This window comes from Lactuca serriola, chromosome 8, assembly GCF_051521515.1.
Source record: "Lactuca serriola cultivar US96UC23 chromosome 8, Lser_US96UC23_V15, whole genome shotgun sequence".
NCBI classification, from domain to species: Eukaryota; Viridiplantae; Streptophyta; class Magnoliopsida; order Asterales; family Asteraceae; genus Lactuca; species Lactuca serriola.
In genome coordinates, this window is record NC_136415.1 from 64,214,203 (window position 1) to 64,235,107 (window position 20,905).

Here is a 20,905-nt window from a genome sequence, read left to right on the forward strand (position 1 = left end):
TTGATTGTTCAAGAATTTGTTATTCTACAAGAAGTTTTTAAAGTCATGATTAAAAAATAGTTTCAATAATATTTTTATTATTTATGGTTCAAGAATATTTTTTTGAATATACCCATAAACATATTCTGTCAGAATGTCCGAATTAAAAAAATTATAATTCGTAAAATCGGATTTTAAAATTAATAGAATCTATGATCCCTTAATAATGCAATTTTCCTTTATTAAATCTATATTAATCGACTAAAATACCCTTGCAATTAATTAAGAGGATATTTTTCAATTATATTTAATTCAATAATATATATTAATCACTTTATTAAAATAAGTAAATTTGATTGGCTCACATTTATGTATACAATAACACAATAATTACTTTGAATAGAATAACCTAATCATATATATATATATATATATATATATATATATATATATATATATATATATATTACGATACGATCTTGATAATAAGTATGAATACAAAAGATACAAGAATAGTAATGATGACGATATATAGTTATTATTGACTTATATATTACGATACAAGCATCACAATGAGTATGAATAACTAGTAAGTTTTAAAGTATCTGACAAGAACATTGTCAGTATTGACTTATATTTTCTAACCTCCCTTGATTGGTTTCCATGGCTCTAATCTTAACCCAATCATCCCATTGATGGATTAGATGATTTGGGTAAAAATCTCTAGGAACCCTAGAAATCTAATTTGAGGATTTCTTGTTTATATACTAATTTGGGTTATATTTGATGACCTAGATGATTTTTGATGGAAATAAATCCAATTGGAATGCTCAAACACATCCATAATGGTAGAATGTTGCATAAACTTGGATTTTAGGTGGTTTTTGGGAAATCTATGGATAACTACATGATGATTGACATCTAAGAAGTAAATGACAGTCATGAACATGAATTAAAACTCTAGAGATGATATGATACTAGAACATAAACATGAAGGAATGCTAGTGAATTTCTAGCTCTAATGATTGTTTTACCCCAAGGGAAATTTGGGAACATTGAATGAAATTGAGGATTCCATAGTTAAATTAAGTACTTACAATGAGATTGTTTGTAGTTTTATGTACTTAACAACATTGATATAAGTTTATAATGGTTTGGAACAATCTATGTGAGTTTTAGAATGTTTAATTGCAAAAAAAGACTAGTTAACCCTTCATTTAAAACTTTAAGATCATCATGTTCTTAAAGGGGTTCAGTGAGCACTTAATGAATTAAGTGAAGTGTTGTTGGATGATAGAACACCTTTTAATCATGTGTGAGAACCTATACAAATGGTACAAAGTGTCACTTGACTACTTGTAAGTCCATAGGATTTTTAGCAAAAAGGTCATTTTAGGAATTAACTATTGAATTAGACAATCCCTTTATTGTTAAGAGCTTGGTATGGAATTGGATTGAGTTGCAACATGTTTTATGCACTTGAAAACATCCAATGATATTTTGAATGAATTTTTAATAAGTCATAATGGTTGAATGAATTTGTAATTTTGAGCATTATGAGCTTATCTTGTAAAATGGGACTTAATGAATTAAGTTAAATGTTTTGACATGATAAAACAATCTATAAATTTAGTTAAGAGCCTATAGAGGTTTATGAAGTGTAGATATAAAATTTAAAGTGAAATAACTTCATTAAAAGTGTGGAAAAACGAGTTTGAACCTGACTAAAATCATCCCATTTCTGGGAAAAAATCATCATGATTGATTTTGATAGTTTCGGGAAATTCTTAAAATCTTCATAACTTTTGCATATGGATTCGAAATCGCACACATGTTTCTCTTATATTCATATTTTCATATAAGGAATGATTTGAGATAGTAAATTCTAGAAAAAGAATTCATGAGGGTATTTTAGTTATTATATTAACATGAGTTAGTATGTTGTCATAAGCGTTTAGAGAGTGTTTACTTGGAGGAAAGAAGCTTGAAAAAAGTAGCTAATCTCCAATCATGATTGAGGTGAGTACTTGTTGGCATTTTCCCACTTTGGGGTTCATGGAAAAATGATTTTATGATAATGAAATATCATTGCTTTGATATATGAAAAGTTTTGAAATGAAAGAGTTAAATACTTTTGAAAAGAATGCTTTGAAAGAATGTCTTGAAAGCAAGAACGTTTTGAAAGAAAAGAATGTATTGGAAGAACAATTTTTTTTTGATATGTGGAATAATATATTTCTAGTAATATATGTTATTATAAATGATGATATGAATGTTGATAATGTTTGAATGTGAAAGCTAGAAAGAAAGTAAAAAGGCACAATAAAAACTATTCAAACCATGATGGCATGATACCTCATAAGAGGCACTAGAGGAATCTATTGGGATTGTACCTTCCTTTCAAGAAGTATATATCCTGATATAACATGATATATTGGTGGATTGATTTTGTTCATTTCACCTTGGCACTTGACTTGGAAACGGATCAAATGAAATGAAATGATATGTATGAAATGATTTACATGTAAATGATTTGAAATGCTTTGGGTCACAAACTTGCGTATCTTACGAGACATTATTGTCTTACATATATCTTTTTAATGCCATGTATCTCAGGTTATACTAAAGGAGAAAAGATGATAGATGGAAGTTAGAAGTTAAGAGATAATGAATGGGGTGGAGCTTGTCAAGTTCCTTATTAATGTTATTGATGTAATTTGTATTTGCATGATATGTTTTTTATGATCCTTAATGGTAACACCCAATGTTTTAATTGTAAATGTTTTTTTTGTGTGACTGAGTTTTTGTTAAATATGGGTTAATCCCCGAAATAATTTTATAACCATAACATTTTAAAGTTTGAAAAATATGGGGTCTTACATATATAATACATGATTTTTGACTTCTGGATCATTCCAGACCTCCCATTGAATTTGGTTAAAATAAAAAGTATATCACCAAACATTTTTTTTGTACATTAGACAGCCTATGACAAAAACGTCATAACTTCCTCCAGAAAACTCCAAAAGACTTGTCGTTTTTTCATTAGAATCTACACATAAAGTTCTAGGAATATATAATATATGATTTTTTGACTTTTGGATCGTTCTAGACTTCCTATTGAAATTGGTCTAAAAAATATTTTTTCAGACCACTCAACATATTTTTGTACACTAGATGGCCTGTAGAAAACGTCATAACTCCCTCTACAAAACTTCAAAATACTTGTCGTTTGTTTCATTGGACACTACACATCTATAGATTTCCAAGAATATAAGATACATGAATTTTTTATTTCTAGATAGTTTCATACTTCTCGTAGAAGTTGGTCCAAAATAACACACACAAAATTTAGAGAGAAAATTGATCTTTCTTAAGATTGACTATTCTAAAAAAAAACCCTCAACTATTCATGGGATATAAAAAACTAAAAGACTTCTTTAATATCTTAAAAACATCAAATATTTCAATACATGCATTGGAAATCTCAAAAGACTTGGGAAATCCAAAAGCTTATTCAGATTCGGTTGTTTTCTATCGAGTGGATTACCTATGGCAAAAACATAATAACTTCCTTTACAAGATTTCCAAAAGTGTTTTTTTGAATTCTACATATCCATAGCTTTCTAAGAATGCATGATACATGATTTTGTGACTTTTAGATCATTCTAGACTTTTTGTTGAGGTTGGTAAAAACACACATAATATGGAGAGGAAAAATGAACTTTATTAAAATTGATGATTCTAAACAAACCTCAGCTATTTAAGTCCTATAGGACTTAAAATATTAAAAGAATTCATAAATAAATTATAAACATAAAATACTTCAATACATGAATAGAATATCTCAAGAGGAAAATCCAAAAAACTTTGTCAAATTCGAATGCTTTCTATCCACTAGACAACCTGTGCCAAAAATGTCATAACTTCCTCTACAAAACTCTAAAAAACTTGCCATTTTTTTCTTTCGAAAATACACATCCATGTATTTTCATGCATATAAGATACATAATTTTTGGATTTCCGGTTCATTTTAGACTTCTTGTTGAAGTTGGTAAAAAAAAATTATGACTTCTTCATCATCACTTCCTGTGTCAGAAACATCTCTAAATCTCCACATGACCTTTTTCCGGACTCTATTCATCCTTCGTATTCTTCATTTCCCTTCAATAACAACAAACAACCACTGATATGCTTAAAATTGAGTGGATCATAACAAAAAGAAAAAATTCTACTCTTAAGGATAAAAATAATGCATATTAAACTCAAGAACATAAACCAAGATTAATACAACAAAGACTCAATTTATGAACAAAAGGGTGATGCCTTATTTATACACACGGGAATTATAGGTTACTTAGGAAGTTAATAAGCATGAAAGATCAAAAGTTGTCATTAAACGAACAAATACAACTTGTAACCGCAACCAAAGTGAAAAGTCTCTCATAATTGAATGTCACATCAGAAAATGAAGGCATACCAGAAGCTAATATTCCTAAATAGAGATCAATTAGGCACACCATATGGCCTCGAATCACTCTCCTTATGACAACTCATTAAAAGTTTGCTTAAGTTATATAGAATAAATATTTGTTTTTTGAAAAGCCAATAAGCAATAAAAAATGTTTTTGGCAATCTCAAAAGCATTTTTCAAATGACTTCTCCATTAGCTTCAAAAAGCCTTCAAAAATGAGATTTGAAAAGAATGTAAAACTTGAATTTTTGAAACTCCTTTTATCTTTTTAACCATAAAAACTTCAAAAGGGAGATTTCAAGCCAAACACTTATTAACATATTGACATATTGACTTTTGCCATAGCAAAACATAATACGAACACTTAAAAAAAACTCTTTTACCAAACACCCCTACATTGGTCAATTTGAAGAAGAATCCTATTATTGGTACTAACAGACTTCCGTGAGTATTAAGCAACAATATATTACTAACGGGGTCATCATGGAGTTGGAAATTAAATAAGAACAAGATAGAATTTGGTCTAGACTAACTTCCTATGGTGAGTGTATATAGATTTTCTCCTTTATGGGATACATAGCATAAGTTTTACTACACTTTTAAATGACCTCTCTTTATTGAATAAAGTATGTTATGAGATTGTTAAGGAATTTATAAATTGCTTCTATTATTAAATGCTTTATGTTTTTATGGTATCATGCATATCATATCATTATGTGTGATTGAAATGATGAAAATAAATAGGTGTGCTCATGCATACATTATATGTGAACTGCATTTAGCTATATTGAATGATAAAGAGATTCGATTCGGAACTATTATATGTCCAAGGTTCAATATTGAAATTTTTTTAGAGGTTTTCTCATGTTAACAAATAATTCGAAATACCTCGGCTTTTTAGAACAGGCCCGGGTCAAATAGTAATGATTTGACACACTTTTTTACACTATTTTGGGAACCCAAGGACTCAATGGTATGTATATGTAAAATACAGGATTTCCAATCCTAGCAGGAAAATGAGGGAAATAGATACTCAATTTAAAGTGAGTGAACAAAATTCCATACTCGATCTCATAGATACATATAGAATTATGCAAAAAGCCATATTTGATGAAAGTTGTATGTACAGTTTGGAGGGAGATCTTTCATATCTTTCACCCTACCATATGGGGTAGACATATGATGTCCTAATATTATGTTAAACAAACCTCGTATGATTTAAATGTTTTAATAGTTTTAAAATCATCTTTTAATAATGTAAAAAACAATTATTTTTAGGAAATAGGTCCCGACATCATAAATTTCAAGGTTTAAATCATTTTTTTTGGAAAATACGAGAGTACAACAATATGAACATCAAAACATAAATTTAAAGCAAGTCACTACTTCATATGTGGCATTCTAACTAACCAAGCATCCTCCTTCGTCCTCATCCTCTAACCATCATTAATACATGTCAAAAGATGTAGTTTATGCTAGACAATCCTAATTAGTAGTACCAAGGTTCAACATCCTTGAAGTTTAAGGGACTTGCACTTCCTCTTGAAAACATGAGCACCCCAAACAATATGAACATCAAAACATAAATTTAAAGCAAGCCACTACATCGATACATGGTCTTACCACAACTATACTGCAATACGATTAGCTACACGACGTAGTATGTGTTACATTCCAATTGTGTTAAAATCAATTTTATAAATTTAAAAGTCGATAAATATTTTAGTATATGAAATCACACATCAAGTTTTTGGTGCCGCAACTAGAGAATGGTTTAATCTTATTTTAGATTATTTTGCCATTAGTTTTTCAATCTTTTTCTATGGGATTTATTCCACATAAAGTTATTTTCTGTTTTAATTTTGTTTTATGTAATACCAATATTCACGACATGAACTCTTTCAGATCGCGACACGTTTACTGGGATTTCCATATTTTGTTTATTTTCCATTTTAGTTCGTTTTTACATTTGTTTTATAACATGAGGATCAAATTTTGAAATTTCTACTCCTTTTAAAGAACCTGAGCAATAGTTCCACACCCGAAACCAATTCAACAAAAAAAGTGACAAAAAGGTTTCAAGCGAAGAAGAAGAGAATGATACTAAGGTGATTCCGGTAGGTACCACAAATTTTACGCTTGAAGAATACACAAATCATACCAAAGAAGGGACCGGACCAGGCCTCATCTGACCGACAATCCTGACAGCGACCAATTTCGAGTCAAGGGCCAATTTTCACATTCGCTAAAGGAAACACCTTTCTTTGGAAAAGACCATGAGGACGCCCACAAACATATATGGAAGTCGTCAACATCGCCGATTACTTGAATATTCTAGAGATCACAAAATATGCGGTAAAATTATGCCTTTTCCTAACTACATTGAAGAATGCAGAAATGAGATGGGCCAAGTCGTTACTGGCCCCATCAATTACTACATGCAACCATATCAAGTTAAAATTCATACCTCCTTTAAAAATTGCCAAATTTAAAGAAATAATTCATAGTTTTGAACAACTAGACGGGGTGAAAGTATTCAAAACATGGGACCGATACAAAGAATTGCTTTAAAATTGCCCACAACATGATCTCAAAGCACACCAAGTAGTTTAAACCTTGTATAATGTAATAAACCTTTGCACAAGATAATTAATGGACTCCCAAGGGCGTATTATGAAAAATAACCTAATGGATGAGAAAGAAATAGTTGAAGAGTTTGCAGTACACTTGCATCAGTGGCACTCTCCACAGGAAAATTCTATTCGTGGAAGATCAAATGGAGAAAGTTACGACAGTTTGGCGCCATTAAATGCAAAAATAAACAACTTGGATCGAGATATGAAGAAAATTAACCGAACCATCCATGTGTATTATTCATCTAGTGACAAATATGACATGGATTGGAGACAACCAACGAGAGAGTGGAAACCTTATGAAGATTACAAGAGAGAAAAAGAGGAATATTCAAGCAAAGAGGTCAAGGCTTTTACAAAAAAGAAGAAAGTACACAAGAAAAGAAACCAAAATTTGAAACTATTTTAGATCGACCGATGCATCTAAAATGTGACATCCCCATTTTTCTTGACCAGAAAAGACCAATTTAGTTTTTGCTTTTAAAATAAAATCAAAGTTGCAAAATTTGTTCCCAAAACAAAATATAATAAAAAATTATCAAAACATTTCTTAAAGAAATATATTTTCATTATATAACAAAACATCGGGATGTCATGTTCCGATACAGACCAAAAGCATAAACAGTACATTATAAGCCTTACAACAAATATTTACATCTACTGGCCTATAACCCAAAAATCCCTCTTCAAACTCCAAAATATGCTCTGGGTCCACTACCTGTAATATAAAAATCTGAGTGGGTCAGGCTTGGAAGCCTGGTGAGCATATAGGGTTTTTAACCCATAAAGAATAATAAATTTATTCATTTCATCAACCAATAATAAGTTTATTAATTTCATCAAACAACAATAACCCCGATTACTCGTTCCTGTTATCCTCACTTTACGTCCCTAAACACCTTTCATAAGGGACCTAGTCTAAGGATTTTTATTGGGGTGACAATACTGCTTTAGGGGATTCCTCAGCAATTTTTGTCAAATAAGGCAACCATGTGGGGGATGGAGTATACCATTGAACACTAAGTTCACAAACACCTACAGGTTGCGAACCTGCTAGCGTTCCACTAGACTGTCTATAAAGGTCGGTGGTCGTCATCTACACTCCGCTAGATGATTGAAACAACAACAATATCGAGGTCTCTCATCATTTTAAAACACATCAACTATTACATCTACCCGTGTTTTACCCAACATATTTGTAGATAAAAATACATATACAGTTTAAAACTTGTATAAAATATTTATTCAACACCCATCTCAAATAAACAAACAATATAATTACACATAGTACATATTTTATAGAAAATACTTCATATCTATGTGTAAGATGAATGCGACTACACATTCACTTGTTAAGACGATAATTGGGTAGCATCTCGTCTCTTAAAATAATCTTTTCGGATGAAACTGGGGTGATTTCTCAAAAATCGGGCTTCACTTGGCCAGAGTTTCGTCTCGATAACTCTTTTTTTCTGGATCTTCGGGCTCTCTGGGGGCTTGCTTATAATGTTAGGATGATATAATCGGCTTGGGGGGGGGGGGGGGGGGAGTAATTCTTGCAATATAGAAGAAAGTATAGGGTAGGAGAATAGAAATTTTAAACATAAATCGGCAGCGTCGCACCCCTATTTATACTATGCGAAGCCCAAGATTACACTTGGTGTAAATCCTCGGTACGTTGGGCGTACTGCGAGGCGATCCACTACGAGGGGCATGTGAGTGGATCATCTTGGATGCATCGGAGCTACATTCACATGTCGACCATGCGATGGAGTAGGCTACGTGGCCCAACTCAGACCATGAACACGAGGACGCTGGGCGTAGTCCCTTACGGTGGGAGTACTCCGAATTTCCAAACTTCTAAAATTTGTATCTTTCGCATACGAGCTCCATTTTTGACATTCTTTATATCCATGCGTAGGTGAGACTATCCTCTACAACTTCCATTTAGACTCCGTCGGCTAATTTTGAATTTATTTTTAAAGTTATATTTTTAACAGGCTGGGACAGGAAAAGTCTGTTAAAAATTCATAACTTCTTCATCCGACATCTGTTTTCGTCTGTCTTTTTACCGTCGCACTTATATTGACGAGATATTAGATTCTCGTTTTGATTGTTTCGGCTAAAAATCAATTGATCTAAATTTCGAGTTTTGGGATGCATACTACTAAGTCGAAACTTAGAAAAATCATAACCTCCTCATACTAGGTCAGATTTGGGCGTTTTTTATGCACGCTCTTGGTTTAACGAACTCTACGACTCTCGTTTAGATCACTAAGGCTAAAAATCATTATATTTTAAATTCACTATTTACGTCACGCAGTGTCGTACCGGTTCTGTTGCAAAACTTCGAGATGTCATAACATCTTCGTTATAACTCAGATTTCGACATTCTTTACATATCCGGAATCCTTGTCACGACCACTACAACTTCCTTCATAGATATTGGGTTTATCTAATATTTATTTTCGACGCTTATTTTTACTCTTAATTCATTAAATCATAATAATTAAGCATAAAACACATAATACTCAAATAATACAATTTATTATTTGAAAACAAATTACAAAGGTTGACCTATACTATTACATCATCATTAATGCCTAGCCTAGAAACACGGGCGCTATAATTCTCTCCCCTTTAGGATGATTCCGTCCTCAGAATCACACATCAGCAAACAAATACGGATAGCGACTCATCATGTCACTCTCCGTTTCCCAGGTGAGATTTGGACCATTCGTATGTTTCCATCGCACAAACACTAAATCGACCATCTTGTGTCACAATTCTTAGTCTTACGGTCAACGATTTCCTCCGATTTTTCGATTAACCTCTTGCTTTCATCCAATATTAATTCAAAATTTGGAATTATGTCGGGTACATCTCCCGTGAACTTCCTCAAATAACACACATGGAAAGTGTTATGAATACCATCTAGTTCTTCTGGTAATTCTAGCTTGTAAGCTTGGTTCCTAATCCCCTTAAGAACTTTAAACAGTCCAATAAACCTTGGACTCAACTTTCTCTTTTTACCAAATCTTATAAGTCCCTTCCACGGCGAGAATTTAAGTAAAACCGAATCTCCAACTTCTAATGATATCGGTTGTCTTTTCTTGTCAGCATAGCTCTTTTGACGATCTTGAGTTGGTAACATCCTTTCCCTAATCACTTTCATCTTTTCAGCAGTCTGATGGACTATTTCAGATCCCATAAACTGCTTTTCCCCAGCTTCAAGACAACACGACGGCATTCGGCACTTTTCTCCATACAAAGTTTGGTAAGGTGTCATCTTGATGCTTGAGTGGAAACTATTATTGTCACACCCCCAAACCAGAACGGCGGAATCGTTCGAGGGCAGATGACTTCATGTAGTATCATAATAGTTGAATACATAGTAAAGAAAGTAAAACAACCATCATATATATAATTTAAAAGTTACATTGTTGAATGATACTTGTTTCAAAACAAATTACAATATGATGACAAAATGAGTTTTAAACTAACACCTTAGCGTCAGTTCTCCAAAAGCTGAAGTTTACTTGTATTACTGAATCCCTGACAAATACAAGTAAATTTGAAAGAGTAGATCAGCGTTTAAGCTGGTGAGTTCATAAGTATTTAATGTTAATGTTTGTATAAATTTGAATGAAATTGTTTGTACATGTTTGAATACTCCTAGAAAATCCCATATTTCCTACTAGTATAAAAGTAGTTTTCTACCAAGACCTGACTGTTTGTGAATGTTTGCTTCTAGAAATCCAATATTTTCCATAAGTATGTGGTAGTTTAAAAGTTCCAAAACTGTAACGCAATAGTGTTTCTCATGCCCAGAATAGTAGATTTATGTATGCATAAAATCACTAAGGCATTTGATAACCCCGTAAATCAATGTGTTTTTAATACTCTATGTGAGTTTTATAACCATGCTATTGACCTAGACTGCCTGTAACAACGTTCTTTTGGCATTGGAGTGTTATAAAATTTGTCACCCTAGACCTGCCGGTCTAACTGTAGCTAATAGTTAGGGTGTTGGATTGTCAATCCCGTATAGATCTTTACACAAGTATAACGCTATCCCTACAAGAGATTATAGTATATAATACAAAACTTTAACTGCATACTTGAAAGTACGTGAAGTTGAATGTCTCACAAAACTTAGTATCAAATAGATTTACCACTGTTGTAAAAATCCCGACTAGGTCCCGATTAATCCCTAGGTGCTACACGACCGATTAGAGGGCGCCTAGCGATTAATCCCTGCATACATTATGAGTGAAACATTATAAAACAATGAAATTTTAACATTTTGAAGAAGTTTTATCTCAATGGAAGTTATTTGAGGCATGATTAGTGTTGTATTAATCATATTAACCTATTTTGTTATCATATTAGTGGTATTTACGAACTTTGATATGATATTAGTGATGGGTTTTGTACAAACAATCCTATGTGTGCATGCAACCCTAGAATTGGATCTATGCTTTCACTATTAGATACACAACATTATGAACACATATAGAAACCCTAATATACCCTAGTATTTTCGAAATTCATATAGTAGATTAGATTACATACCTGTTGTTGTTATATTGCAATAACAACTCAAATCTTCAAACCCTAAGTCTTGAAAGCAAGTACCACAAGTGTAGTACCTCTAATGGCTCACAAACACCAAGAGCAAATGGAGAGACACAAGAGAGAGAGAGAGAAGAGGTATGAAATTCGTCCCTAGGAACCCTAGACAAGGCATGGACGAATTCTTATGGCCTTAGGGGTCTTTATATAGGTGTAGAGATTAGGGTTTCAGTCCTTATCCTTATCTAGTTGCTTGCCCACCAAGCAATCATAAGATAAGCCTTGAAAACCCTTATCCTTATCCTTTGGATGATTTCAAGGATATGTTATCCCTTGAATTCGTCCAACCTATATCTAGGATAACCATTACCATATTTTGTAACTATCACATAATTACAATTCAGCCTCTCTAGTTTAATTAATTACACTTGATCACAAAATTAATTCTTAATTAGTTATTGACCAATATTAATTAAACAAATATGATTTCTCCTTTAATATATTATTCTTATAACATATTAATAAATCATAATAATCTCTTTCTCTATTATTTCTCCAGTTAAGTTGCGTTGGTGAAGGCAACCCAAAAGGACCATGCACAATCGGGTCAAGTACTTACCAATTATGGTTACGGACTTAGACACTAATCCAACAATTAGTCATATTTATTTTTTAAAATTCAACAAATTAGCAATTAATGGTACCCGATTAATCTCCGCCTAGCCGATTAATCCCTTGACCCTAGTCCACCGACTAGCTAACGTCGAGCGTTTTTTGCAACCTTCATTTACGTATGAAAAGTCCATTCGTTCTTGTATATGAAAGTATTTCCTAGATATAGTACTTATAGTATATAATATCTCATGAATATCTAGTAAACTATACCTATTATAGTTTTTCCAAATGTGTGATTCGTTTGTATGATAAACCCTAGTGTAGTGTCGACTTTGTATGTAAGGTATAGCATTTGTAATAACCTTATTGAATATTTATACTCAAAATATAAATAAAGTTTTTGATATTTATATAACAACATGTTTCACTCCAAAAAGACAAGGTGTTATCGTGATATGTTGTATGAGAACGTTTTCGTGTGATAGTTATAAATCACATATGATTTATTATACAACAAAGGTATAGCAAAAGATTGATGTTTTTCGCACGAGGATAAGCATGTGTGTACTTGTATTCCCCCCCACCTAAAACTGTATAAAAGCATTTACAAAACATTTGAAAATGTAGTTATAGGGGTATGAACTCACTTGATAGATTGAAGAAGGTGAGACGAAAACCGAACATAACTTCGATAGGAGAAAGCGGATTTCTCGGGAATCTCGGGAGCGTAAAACTTCCTTCGGGACTTGGGTATGAAAATCGGGACTTCAGGATATTCGTTGCACGCAAAACGGGGTAAAAACACAAAAGAGGGAGAGAAAATGAGCAATTATGCCTGGAACCCTCGCACCCTTTATATAGGGGCTGGAAACCCTCGATACGCGGGGCGTACCTATGGGTTATGCTGGGCATACCGGACGTCATGCATAACGCACATTGGATGGGAGGTCCGATGGGAGAGCCTGTGGCCGATGGGACGAGGTTCCTATCCTCTGGAACGCGGGGCGTAATCCTTTACACGGGGTGTAAATGGATTGTTCCAGCTTCTAAATTGCATAACTTTTACGTATGAGCTCCGTTTTTCACGTTCTTTATATCCACGCGTAGGTGAGAATGTACTCTACAACTTTCATTTAGACTCCGTTAAAAATCCATAACTTCTTCATTCGATGTCCGTTTTCGTCAGACTTTTTACTGTTGCACTACTAATGTTGAGATCTTGGATTCTCATTTAGGTTGTTTCGGTTAAAAACCACTCGATATCTATTTCGAGTTTTTAGCTGTCTACCGCTATCCCGAAACTTCAAAAAATCATAACTTCCTCATACGAAGTCAGATTTGGGCGTTCTTTTTATGTATGTTCACGATTTAATGATATCTACGACTTTCATTTAGATACCTAAGGCTAATAAGTATTTTATTGAAATTTATCGTTTTATGTTTAACCGTATTGACGGTTTTGCTATGAATCTTAGTGTAACACTCGTGTTTCTAGCCTAGGGATTTATATTGAGGTGATAGTCTAGGTTAACCTTTGTAACTCATTTTTAAAAAATGAAAATGAATTGTGTGAATATTATGTGAATTATGTGTTTTATGCTTAATTATTAGCATTTAATTAATTAAGAATAAAAATAAGCGTCAAAATTAAAGTGTGAGATAGGCCCAATATCTTTGAATAAAGTTGTAGTGGTCAAAACAAGGATTTCAGGCAAATAAAGAATACCAAAATCCGAGTTATAACGAAGAAGTTATGACATGTCGAAGTTTCGCGACAAAACCGGCACGGTGCTGAATGTCATAAAAAGTGAGTTTTTGATAAAATACTTTTTAGACTTATTAATCTAAATGAAAGTCGTAGTATTCGTTAAACCGAGATGTTCGATAAAAAGAACGCCCAAATCTGACCTCGTATGAGGAAGTTATGATTTTTCGAAGTTTCAGCTTAGCAGTAGACAGCTAAAAACTCGAATTTTAGATCGAGCGATTTTTAGCCGACACAACCTAAACGATAATTGAAGGTCTCGTCATTAGTAGCACAACGGTAAAAAGTCTGACGAAAATGGACGTCGGATGAATAAGTTATGAATTTTTAACGGATTTCCTGTCCCGGTCTGTTAAAAATAATAATATAAAAATTTAAATCAAAATTAGCCGATGAAGTCTAAACGGAAGTTGTAGAGCGTAATTTTACCTACGCGTGCATATAAAGAACGTCAAAAACGGAGCTCATATGCGAAAGTTATGGATTTTAGAAGTTTTGGCGCGAAAAACGAGAAAAATCCCTAAAACCGAGGAATTTCGCACACGTGGACTTCGGCCACATCACCCTCGCTCAAAACGCGCCACGTATCCGAGCTGCTGAGTCACGAAGTCACATGGCGAGGGGTGTCACGTCCTTCCGAGTCCGAGCTGCGGTCCAATCCGCTGACTACATGTATAAACTTCGGTGGCAAGCCTCGCATCCGACGCGTGTGTAGTGACTCATCCATCTGAGCCTCGCAGAAGGAGCCACGTCCGAAGCCTTGACTAGACCGCGGTCCAATCAGGAGGTGACAGCGAGCCCCTCACATGCGCAGACCATGTGCAAGCCATCCCATGCGAGCTTCGGATCTACGACGCGTGGCCTCTTCTCAGCCCTTGGATCAGAAGCCTTGCCCATATATATAGAAGGGTGCGAGACCTCCCAGATATATTTTGGACTTGTCATTTTTAGCCCCTAAACCCATATTTCTTTCAACTTAACATCCCCCACAGCCCCGATATCAATTATAAGCCCCGGAATACTCCACGAAGTGCCCGAGAAGCCCGGAAAATTTATCTTTTCGGTTTCGAAGCCCAACTTTTGTAGAGCCCGGTTTCTCAATAAAACTCCCGATTTTATTAGAAAGGATCGTTTTAGGAAACGAATTGCTGCCTGATTATCATCAAATCAAGTGAGTGTATAGTCACTTTCATTTTACACATAGATATGAAGTATTTACCTTATAATACATGCTATGTGTAAATATATTAGTTGTTTATGTGAGGTGACTGTTGAGTTGATGTTTTATACAAGTTTTAAACTGTATAAGTATTTTTTATCTACAAATATGTTGGGTAGAATATGGGTAGATAGTGATGTGTGATAAAATAAAATTGATGAGAGGCCTCGATGTGTTTTGAGATCCAGTCATCTAGCGGAGTTTGGATGACGACCACGGACTTTCTAGATAGTCCAGTGGGAAACATTAGTAGGTCCGCAACCTGTAGGTGTTAATGAACTAAGAGTGTTCATTTGCTGTACTCCATCCCCCTCATGGTTGCCTTTAGGACATGTATGGCTGAGGAAACCCCTTAGCAATAGTGTCCATCCCGATGATATTATTTAAGCTAGGTCCCTTGTGACAAATGTTTAGGGGCGTAAAGTGAGGATAACGGGAACGGGTAATCAGGGTTATTGTTGATTAATGAACTTAGTAAGTTTATTATTATTGTGGGTTGAAAACCCTATATGCTCACTAGGCTCCCAAGCCTGACCCACTTAGCTTTTTATGTTACAGGTAGTGGACCCCGAGCATAGTCGAAGGACGACGAGAGATTTTTGTATTATAGGCCAGTAGTTGTAAGTAACTATTGAAAGGCTTATAATGTCTTGTTTATGCTTTTGATCTATATCGGAACATGACATCCCGAGGTTTTGATATATATGGAAAATATATACCTTCTTAATGAAGGGTTTTGATAAACTTTTATCATATGTTGTTTGGGGACCAATTCCGCAACATCTTTTAAAAAGATTTCTCTGATTTTATTTTAAAAAGCATAAATTAAATCGGTCTTTTCTGACCGAGAAATTAGGGGATGTCACAGTTGGTATCAGAGCATTAGTTTAAGCGAACTAAGAAATATCCTACAATTTCTAAACTTAAACTTAGAATGCTAAGTGATGATTGTGAGATGAGTGTCTACCATATTTTAGACACGAGCATTAGTTTATTTTAGGGAAGATGCCTAAAATGCCCTTATGTGCTAAATGTTATGTGTTTGCCATGTGTGCCATTATTTGTTCGGATCTATAGTCTGTTCCCGACCGGATCTAGAAACCTTATGTGTGTAGGATTCTAAGCGTATGATTACGAGGTTAGAACTAATGTGTAAACGTTTCAGAGTGATAAGGGAATTGACATGTCTAATAAGGATAAAGACCTAAATTTGCCTTATTCGTTATATAGATTGTAATGGCAAGAACTCGTAGTGGAGTTGCAAATGCAAACGGAAACAGGGATCAACAGCCTCAACCTTAACTAGTTGAGCAAGTACCTGTTGTAGGAGCTGCACCTGAGCCAATGACGATGGCTGGGGTACAAGAAATGATGCAGATGATGTTAGATCGCCAGATGGAGGAGACAAGGCGATTACTACAACAGCATAGGGAAGAGACTACGATGCCTGTTGAACAGCCCGTATTGAATGAAGGGCAATCAGTAGGAGGGAACTACAGTGGGACTCTTAGTCATGCCAACTCACCGATAGTTAAACAACACAACCAGGATGGAGGAGTTGATGGACGCGGGTGCAAATACATAGATTTCATGGCATCTAAATCGCCGTGTCTATCTGGAAGTATGACACCGGTGGAAGTCATGAATTGGATCTCCGAAATGGAGACGATGTTTGAAAGTTGTGAGTGCAGCAACAAACAAAAGACCGCACTTGCAATTACTCTGTTAAAGTCTGGTGTGTTGAGCTGGTGGAAGTTACTAGCTGATTCGATGCCCAAGGGTGAAGCTAGTAAGATGTCTTGGGAAGATTTTGTGGTACAACTGAAATTGCAGTACTGCTCTGAGAAGGATCTTCTGGAAATCAACAATGAGTTCTAGAATTTAAAGAAAGGAAAGATGAGCGTTACTGAATACGCTGCTAGTTTTATGGAAAAGATGAAGCTTGTTCCTCATCTAGTTCCAACTGAACTCTCTAAGGTCAACAACTTTTCCCTCGGATTACCAGCGGACTTTGGTCCGATGGTTAATCAAGTAACCACTTTGAAAGCTGCCATCTGGGCTGCTAAGAATGTTGAGGTTCAAATCAGAGAGAAGGTTCTGGAGAGCGCAGAAGTTGGTGAAAAGATAAATTTTGAAGGAACTTTAGGTTCCAACAAGAAAAGCAAATTTTCTAAGTCCAAGAAGTTTGGAGGAGGAGGAGGTGAAGCGAAATGGTGTGAGAAGTGTAAGAAAAAGCACTTTGGTAAATTTAGCAAGGAGGTGACTTGCTTCAAATATGGAAAGACTGGGCATTATGCTAACGTGTGTCCGTCCGACAAGAGGGTATGTTTTGAGTGCCATGAAGTAGGGCATGTTCTTAAAGACTGTCCAAAGAGGAAGGATGCAGCAAAGCCCAATCTACCACCAAAACCGAAGGTGAGAGCCTTTCAAATGACACTTGAAGCTGCAAAAGAAGAAGTCGATGTCGCTTTAGGTACCTTTCTTGTAAACGAATTTCCTGCCCAAATTTTGTTTGATTCTGGAGCCAATTACTCTTTTATATCGCATGAATTTGGTAAAAAGCTAGCTTTTCCTGTAGATAAGCTAGTTAATGCTTTATTAGTTGAGATTGCAAGTGGAAAGTTTGTACCTATTAGCCATCGTATGAAAAACATCCTCATTGACTTGGATGGGAATAAGTTCCATGCGGAATTATTGCCTATAGAGTTAAATGGATTCGACATAGTTTTAGGAATGGATTGGCTTAGCGCCAACGATGCAGAAATATTATGTAGAAAGAAGATAGTAAAAGTAAACCTGTCAGGGAAAGAGTCGTTTATGGTGTATGGAGAGAAACGCAGAGTAAATTCTGGAATCATTTCCCTAATGAAAGCTAGAAAGTGTTTGGCCAAGGGATGTACATTATATCTAGCGTTCGTGATCGATGCTAAGATGGAAAAGAAGGAGGTGCAGAATATTCCGGTGGTGTGTGATTATCCGGAAGTCTTTCCTGAAGATCTTTCCAGATTGCCCCCTGATCGACAAGTAGAATTTCATATCGACTTGTTACCAGGAACGACGCTGATAGAAAAAGCACCATATCGATTAGCACCAATAGAGATGAAAGAACTTATGACACAACTTCAAGAGTTATTGGACAAAGGTTTCATTCGACCTAGTTCATCGCCCTGGGGAGCCCCTGTGTTATTTGCAAAGAAGAAAGACGGGAGCATGAGAATGTGCATCGATTACAGTGAGCTGAACAAAGTGACGATAAAGAACAAGTACCCGTTGCCAATGATCGATGACCTGTTCGACCAGTTGCAAGGTTCAAGCTATTTCTAGAAGATCGATCTTAGGTCGGGATACCATCAACTAAAGGTGAGAGAGTAGGATATCGAAAAGACTACGTTTAGAACAAGATATGGACACTAAGAATTTTTGGTTATGTCGTTCGGATTAACCAATGCCCCAGCAGCTTTCATGGATTTGATGAATAGGGTTTGTAAACCATTCCTAGATAAATTTGTGATAGTATTCATAGACGACATCTTGATTTATTCGAAAAGCAAGAAGGAGCATGAAAAGCATCTGCATGAAGTTCTAGAAGTCCTGAAAAAGGAGAAACTGTATGCAAAGTTCTCCAAATGTGAATTTTGGATTCAAGAAGTCCAATTTTTAGGTCATGGGGTTAACCAAGAAGGAATAATGGTTGACCCAAAAAAGATTGAAGCTATGATGAAGTGGGAACAACCAAAAAGCCCTACGGAGATTCGAATCTTTTTAGGATTAGCTGGATATTACCGAAGGTTTATCCAAGACTTTTCTTCGATTGCTACTCCATTAACAGCTTTGACCCACAAAGGAACTACTTATGCTTGGAATGAGAAGCATAAGGAAGACTTTCAGAAGTTGAAGAAGAGATTGTGTGAAGCACCGATTCTTTCGTTGCCTGAAGGAGTTGATGACTTTGCAGTTTATAACGATGCATCTGGAGTTGGGTTAGGTTGTGTTCTGACCCAAAGGGATAAAGTGACAGCGTATGCATCGAGGCAATTGAAGGAGCATGAAAAGAACTAGCCCACTCATGATCTGGAGTTGGCAGCGGTAGTATTTGCCTTAAAGATATGGAGGCAATATCTTTATGGTACTAAATGCAAACTGTTCACTGATCACAAGAATCTCCAATATCTCTTTAATCAGAAGGAATTGAACATGAGGCAACGACGCTGGCTAGAGTTACTCAAGGACTACGACTGTGAGATACTTTACCACCCTGATAAAGCAAATGTTGTTGCTGATGCTCTCAGTCGGAAGGTAAACCTTGAAAAGAAAAGGCCAAGAGCGTTGAGAATTGAAGTTGTCTTGACAATTGTGGAAAGTATAAAGAAAGCTTAAGAGGAAGCTTTAGAGAAAAATGACTTAAAGGAAGAACGTTTGGGCAAAATGTTAGTATTCAGTACAAACAACCAAGGGTTGGAGGTATTCCAAGATAGGATTTGGGTACCTAAGATGGGCGGAGTAAGAGATCTTCTGATGGAAGAAGCTCACAAGACCATGTACTCGATTCATCCCGGCAGTACAAAAATGTATAGGGATCTAAAGCCCTATTATTGGTGGCCGACGATGAAGCTCGATGTTGCTAAGTATGTGGCCGAGTGTGTAACTTGTGCTAGGGTTAAGGCACAACATCAGAAGCCGTATGGGAGTTTAGAACCTTTACCTGTACCCATGGGTAAATGGGAAGACATCACCATGGATTTTGTGACTAAACTGCCCAGAACAAGGAATAGTCACGACATGATTTGGGTGGTTGTTGATCGCTACACTAAGAGTACGCATTTCATAGCATCCAAAGAGAAATGGTCTATGGATAAACTTGCGAATTCTTACGTGAAGGAAATTGTGAGGCTTCACGGTGTTCCGTTAACGATTGTATCCGATCGTGACAGCCGTTTTACTTCAAGGTTTTAGAGGAGTCTACAAGAGGAATTGGGTACCAAGTTATGTTTGAGTATAGCTTACCATCCGCAAATCGAAGGTCAGAGCGAAAGAACGACTCAAACATTGGAGGATATGCTGAGAGCATGTACCTTAGAATTCCAAGGTAACTAGGATGAACACTTACCTCTAGTAGAATTCTCTTATAATAATAGTTTCCACTCAAGCATTAAGATGGCACCTTATCACGCTTTGTATGGGGAAAAGTGTCGAACGCCATCATGTTGGCTGGAAGCTGGGGAAAAGCAGTTTATGGGACCTGAAATAGTCCATCAGACTGCTGAAAATTTGAAAGTGATAAGGGAAAGGATGTTAGCTGCTCAAGATCGACAAACGAGTTATGCTGACAAGAAAAGACAACCGATAACCTTTGAAGTTAGAGATTCGATTTTACTTAAAGTCTCGCCGTGGAAGGGACTTATAAGATTTGGGAAACGAGGAAAGTTGAGTCCAAGGTTTATTGGACCGTTCAAAGTTCTTCAGAAGATCAGGAATCAAGCTTACAAGCTAGAGTTATTTGAGAAAGTTCACGGGAGATGTGCCCGGCATACTTCCGATTTCTGAGTTAAGGTTAGATGAAAACAAGAGGTTGATCGAAGAACCTGAGGCAATTGTTTACCGTAAGACTATGAAGTTGCGACGCAAGATGGTTGACTTAGTGCTTG

The 20,905-nt window shown here is 35.4% G+C and overlaps 1 non-coding gene across 1 annotated transcript; it reads right to left on the minus strand.

Annotated features, from left to right (window-relative positions):
* Window positions 1-6,937: 6,937 nt before the first annotated feature.
* LOC145071700 (small nucleolar RNA R71) lies at window positions 6,938-7,044 on the minus strand. The gene has a single exon (XR_013690706.1). It is a non-coding gene; the product is annotated as a small nucleolar RNA R71 (small nucleolar RNA).
* Window positions 7,045-20,905: the final 13,861 nt, after the last annotated feature.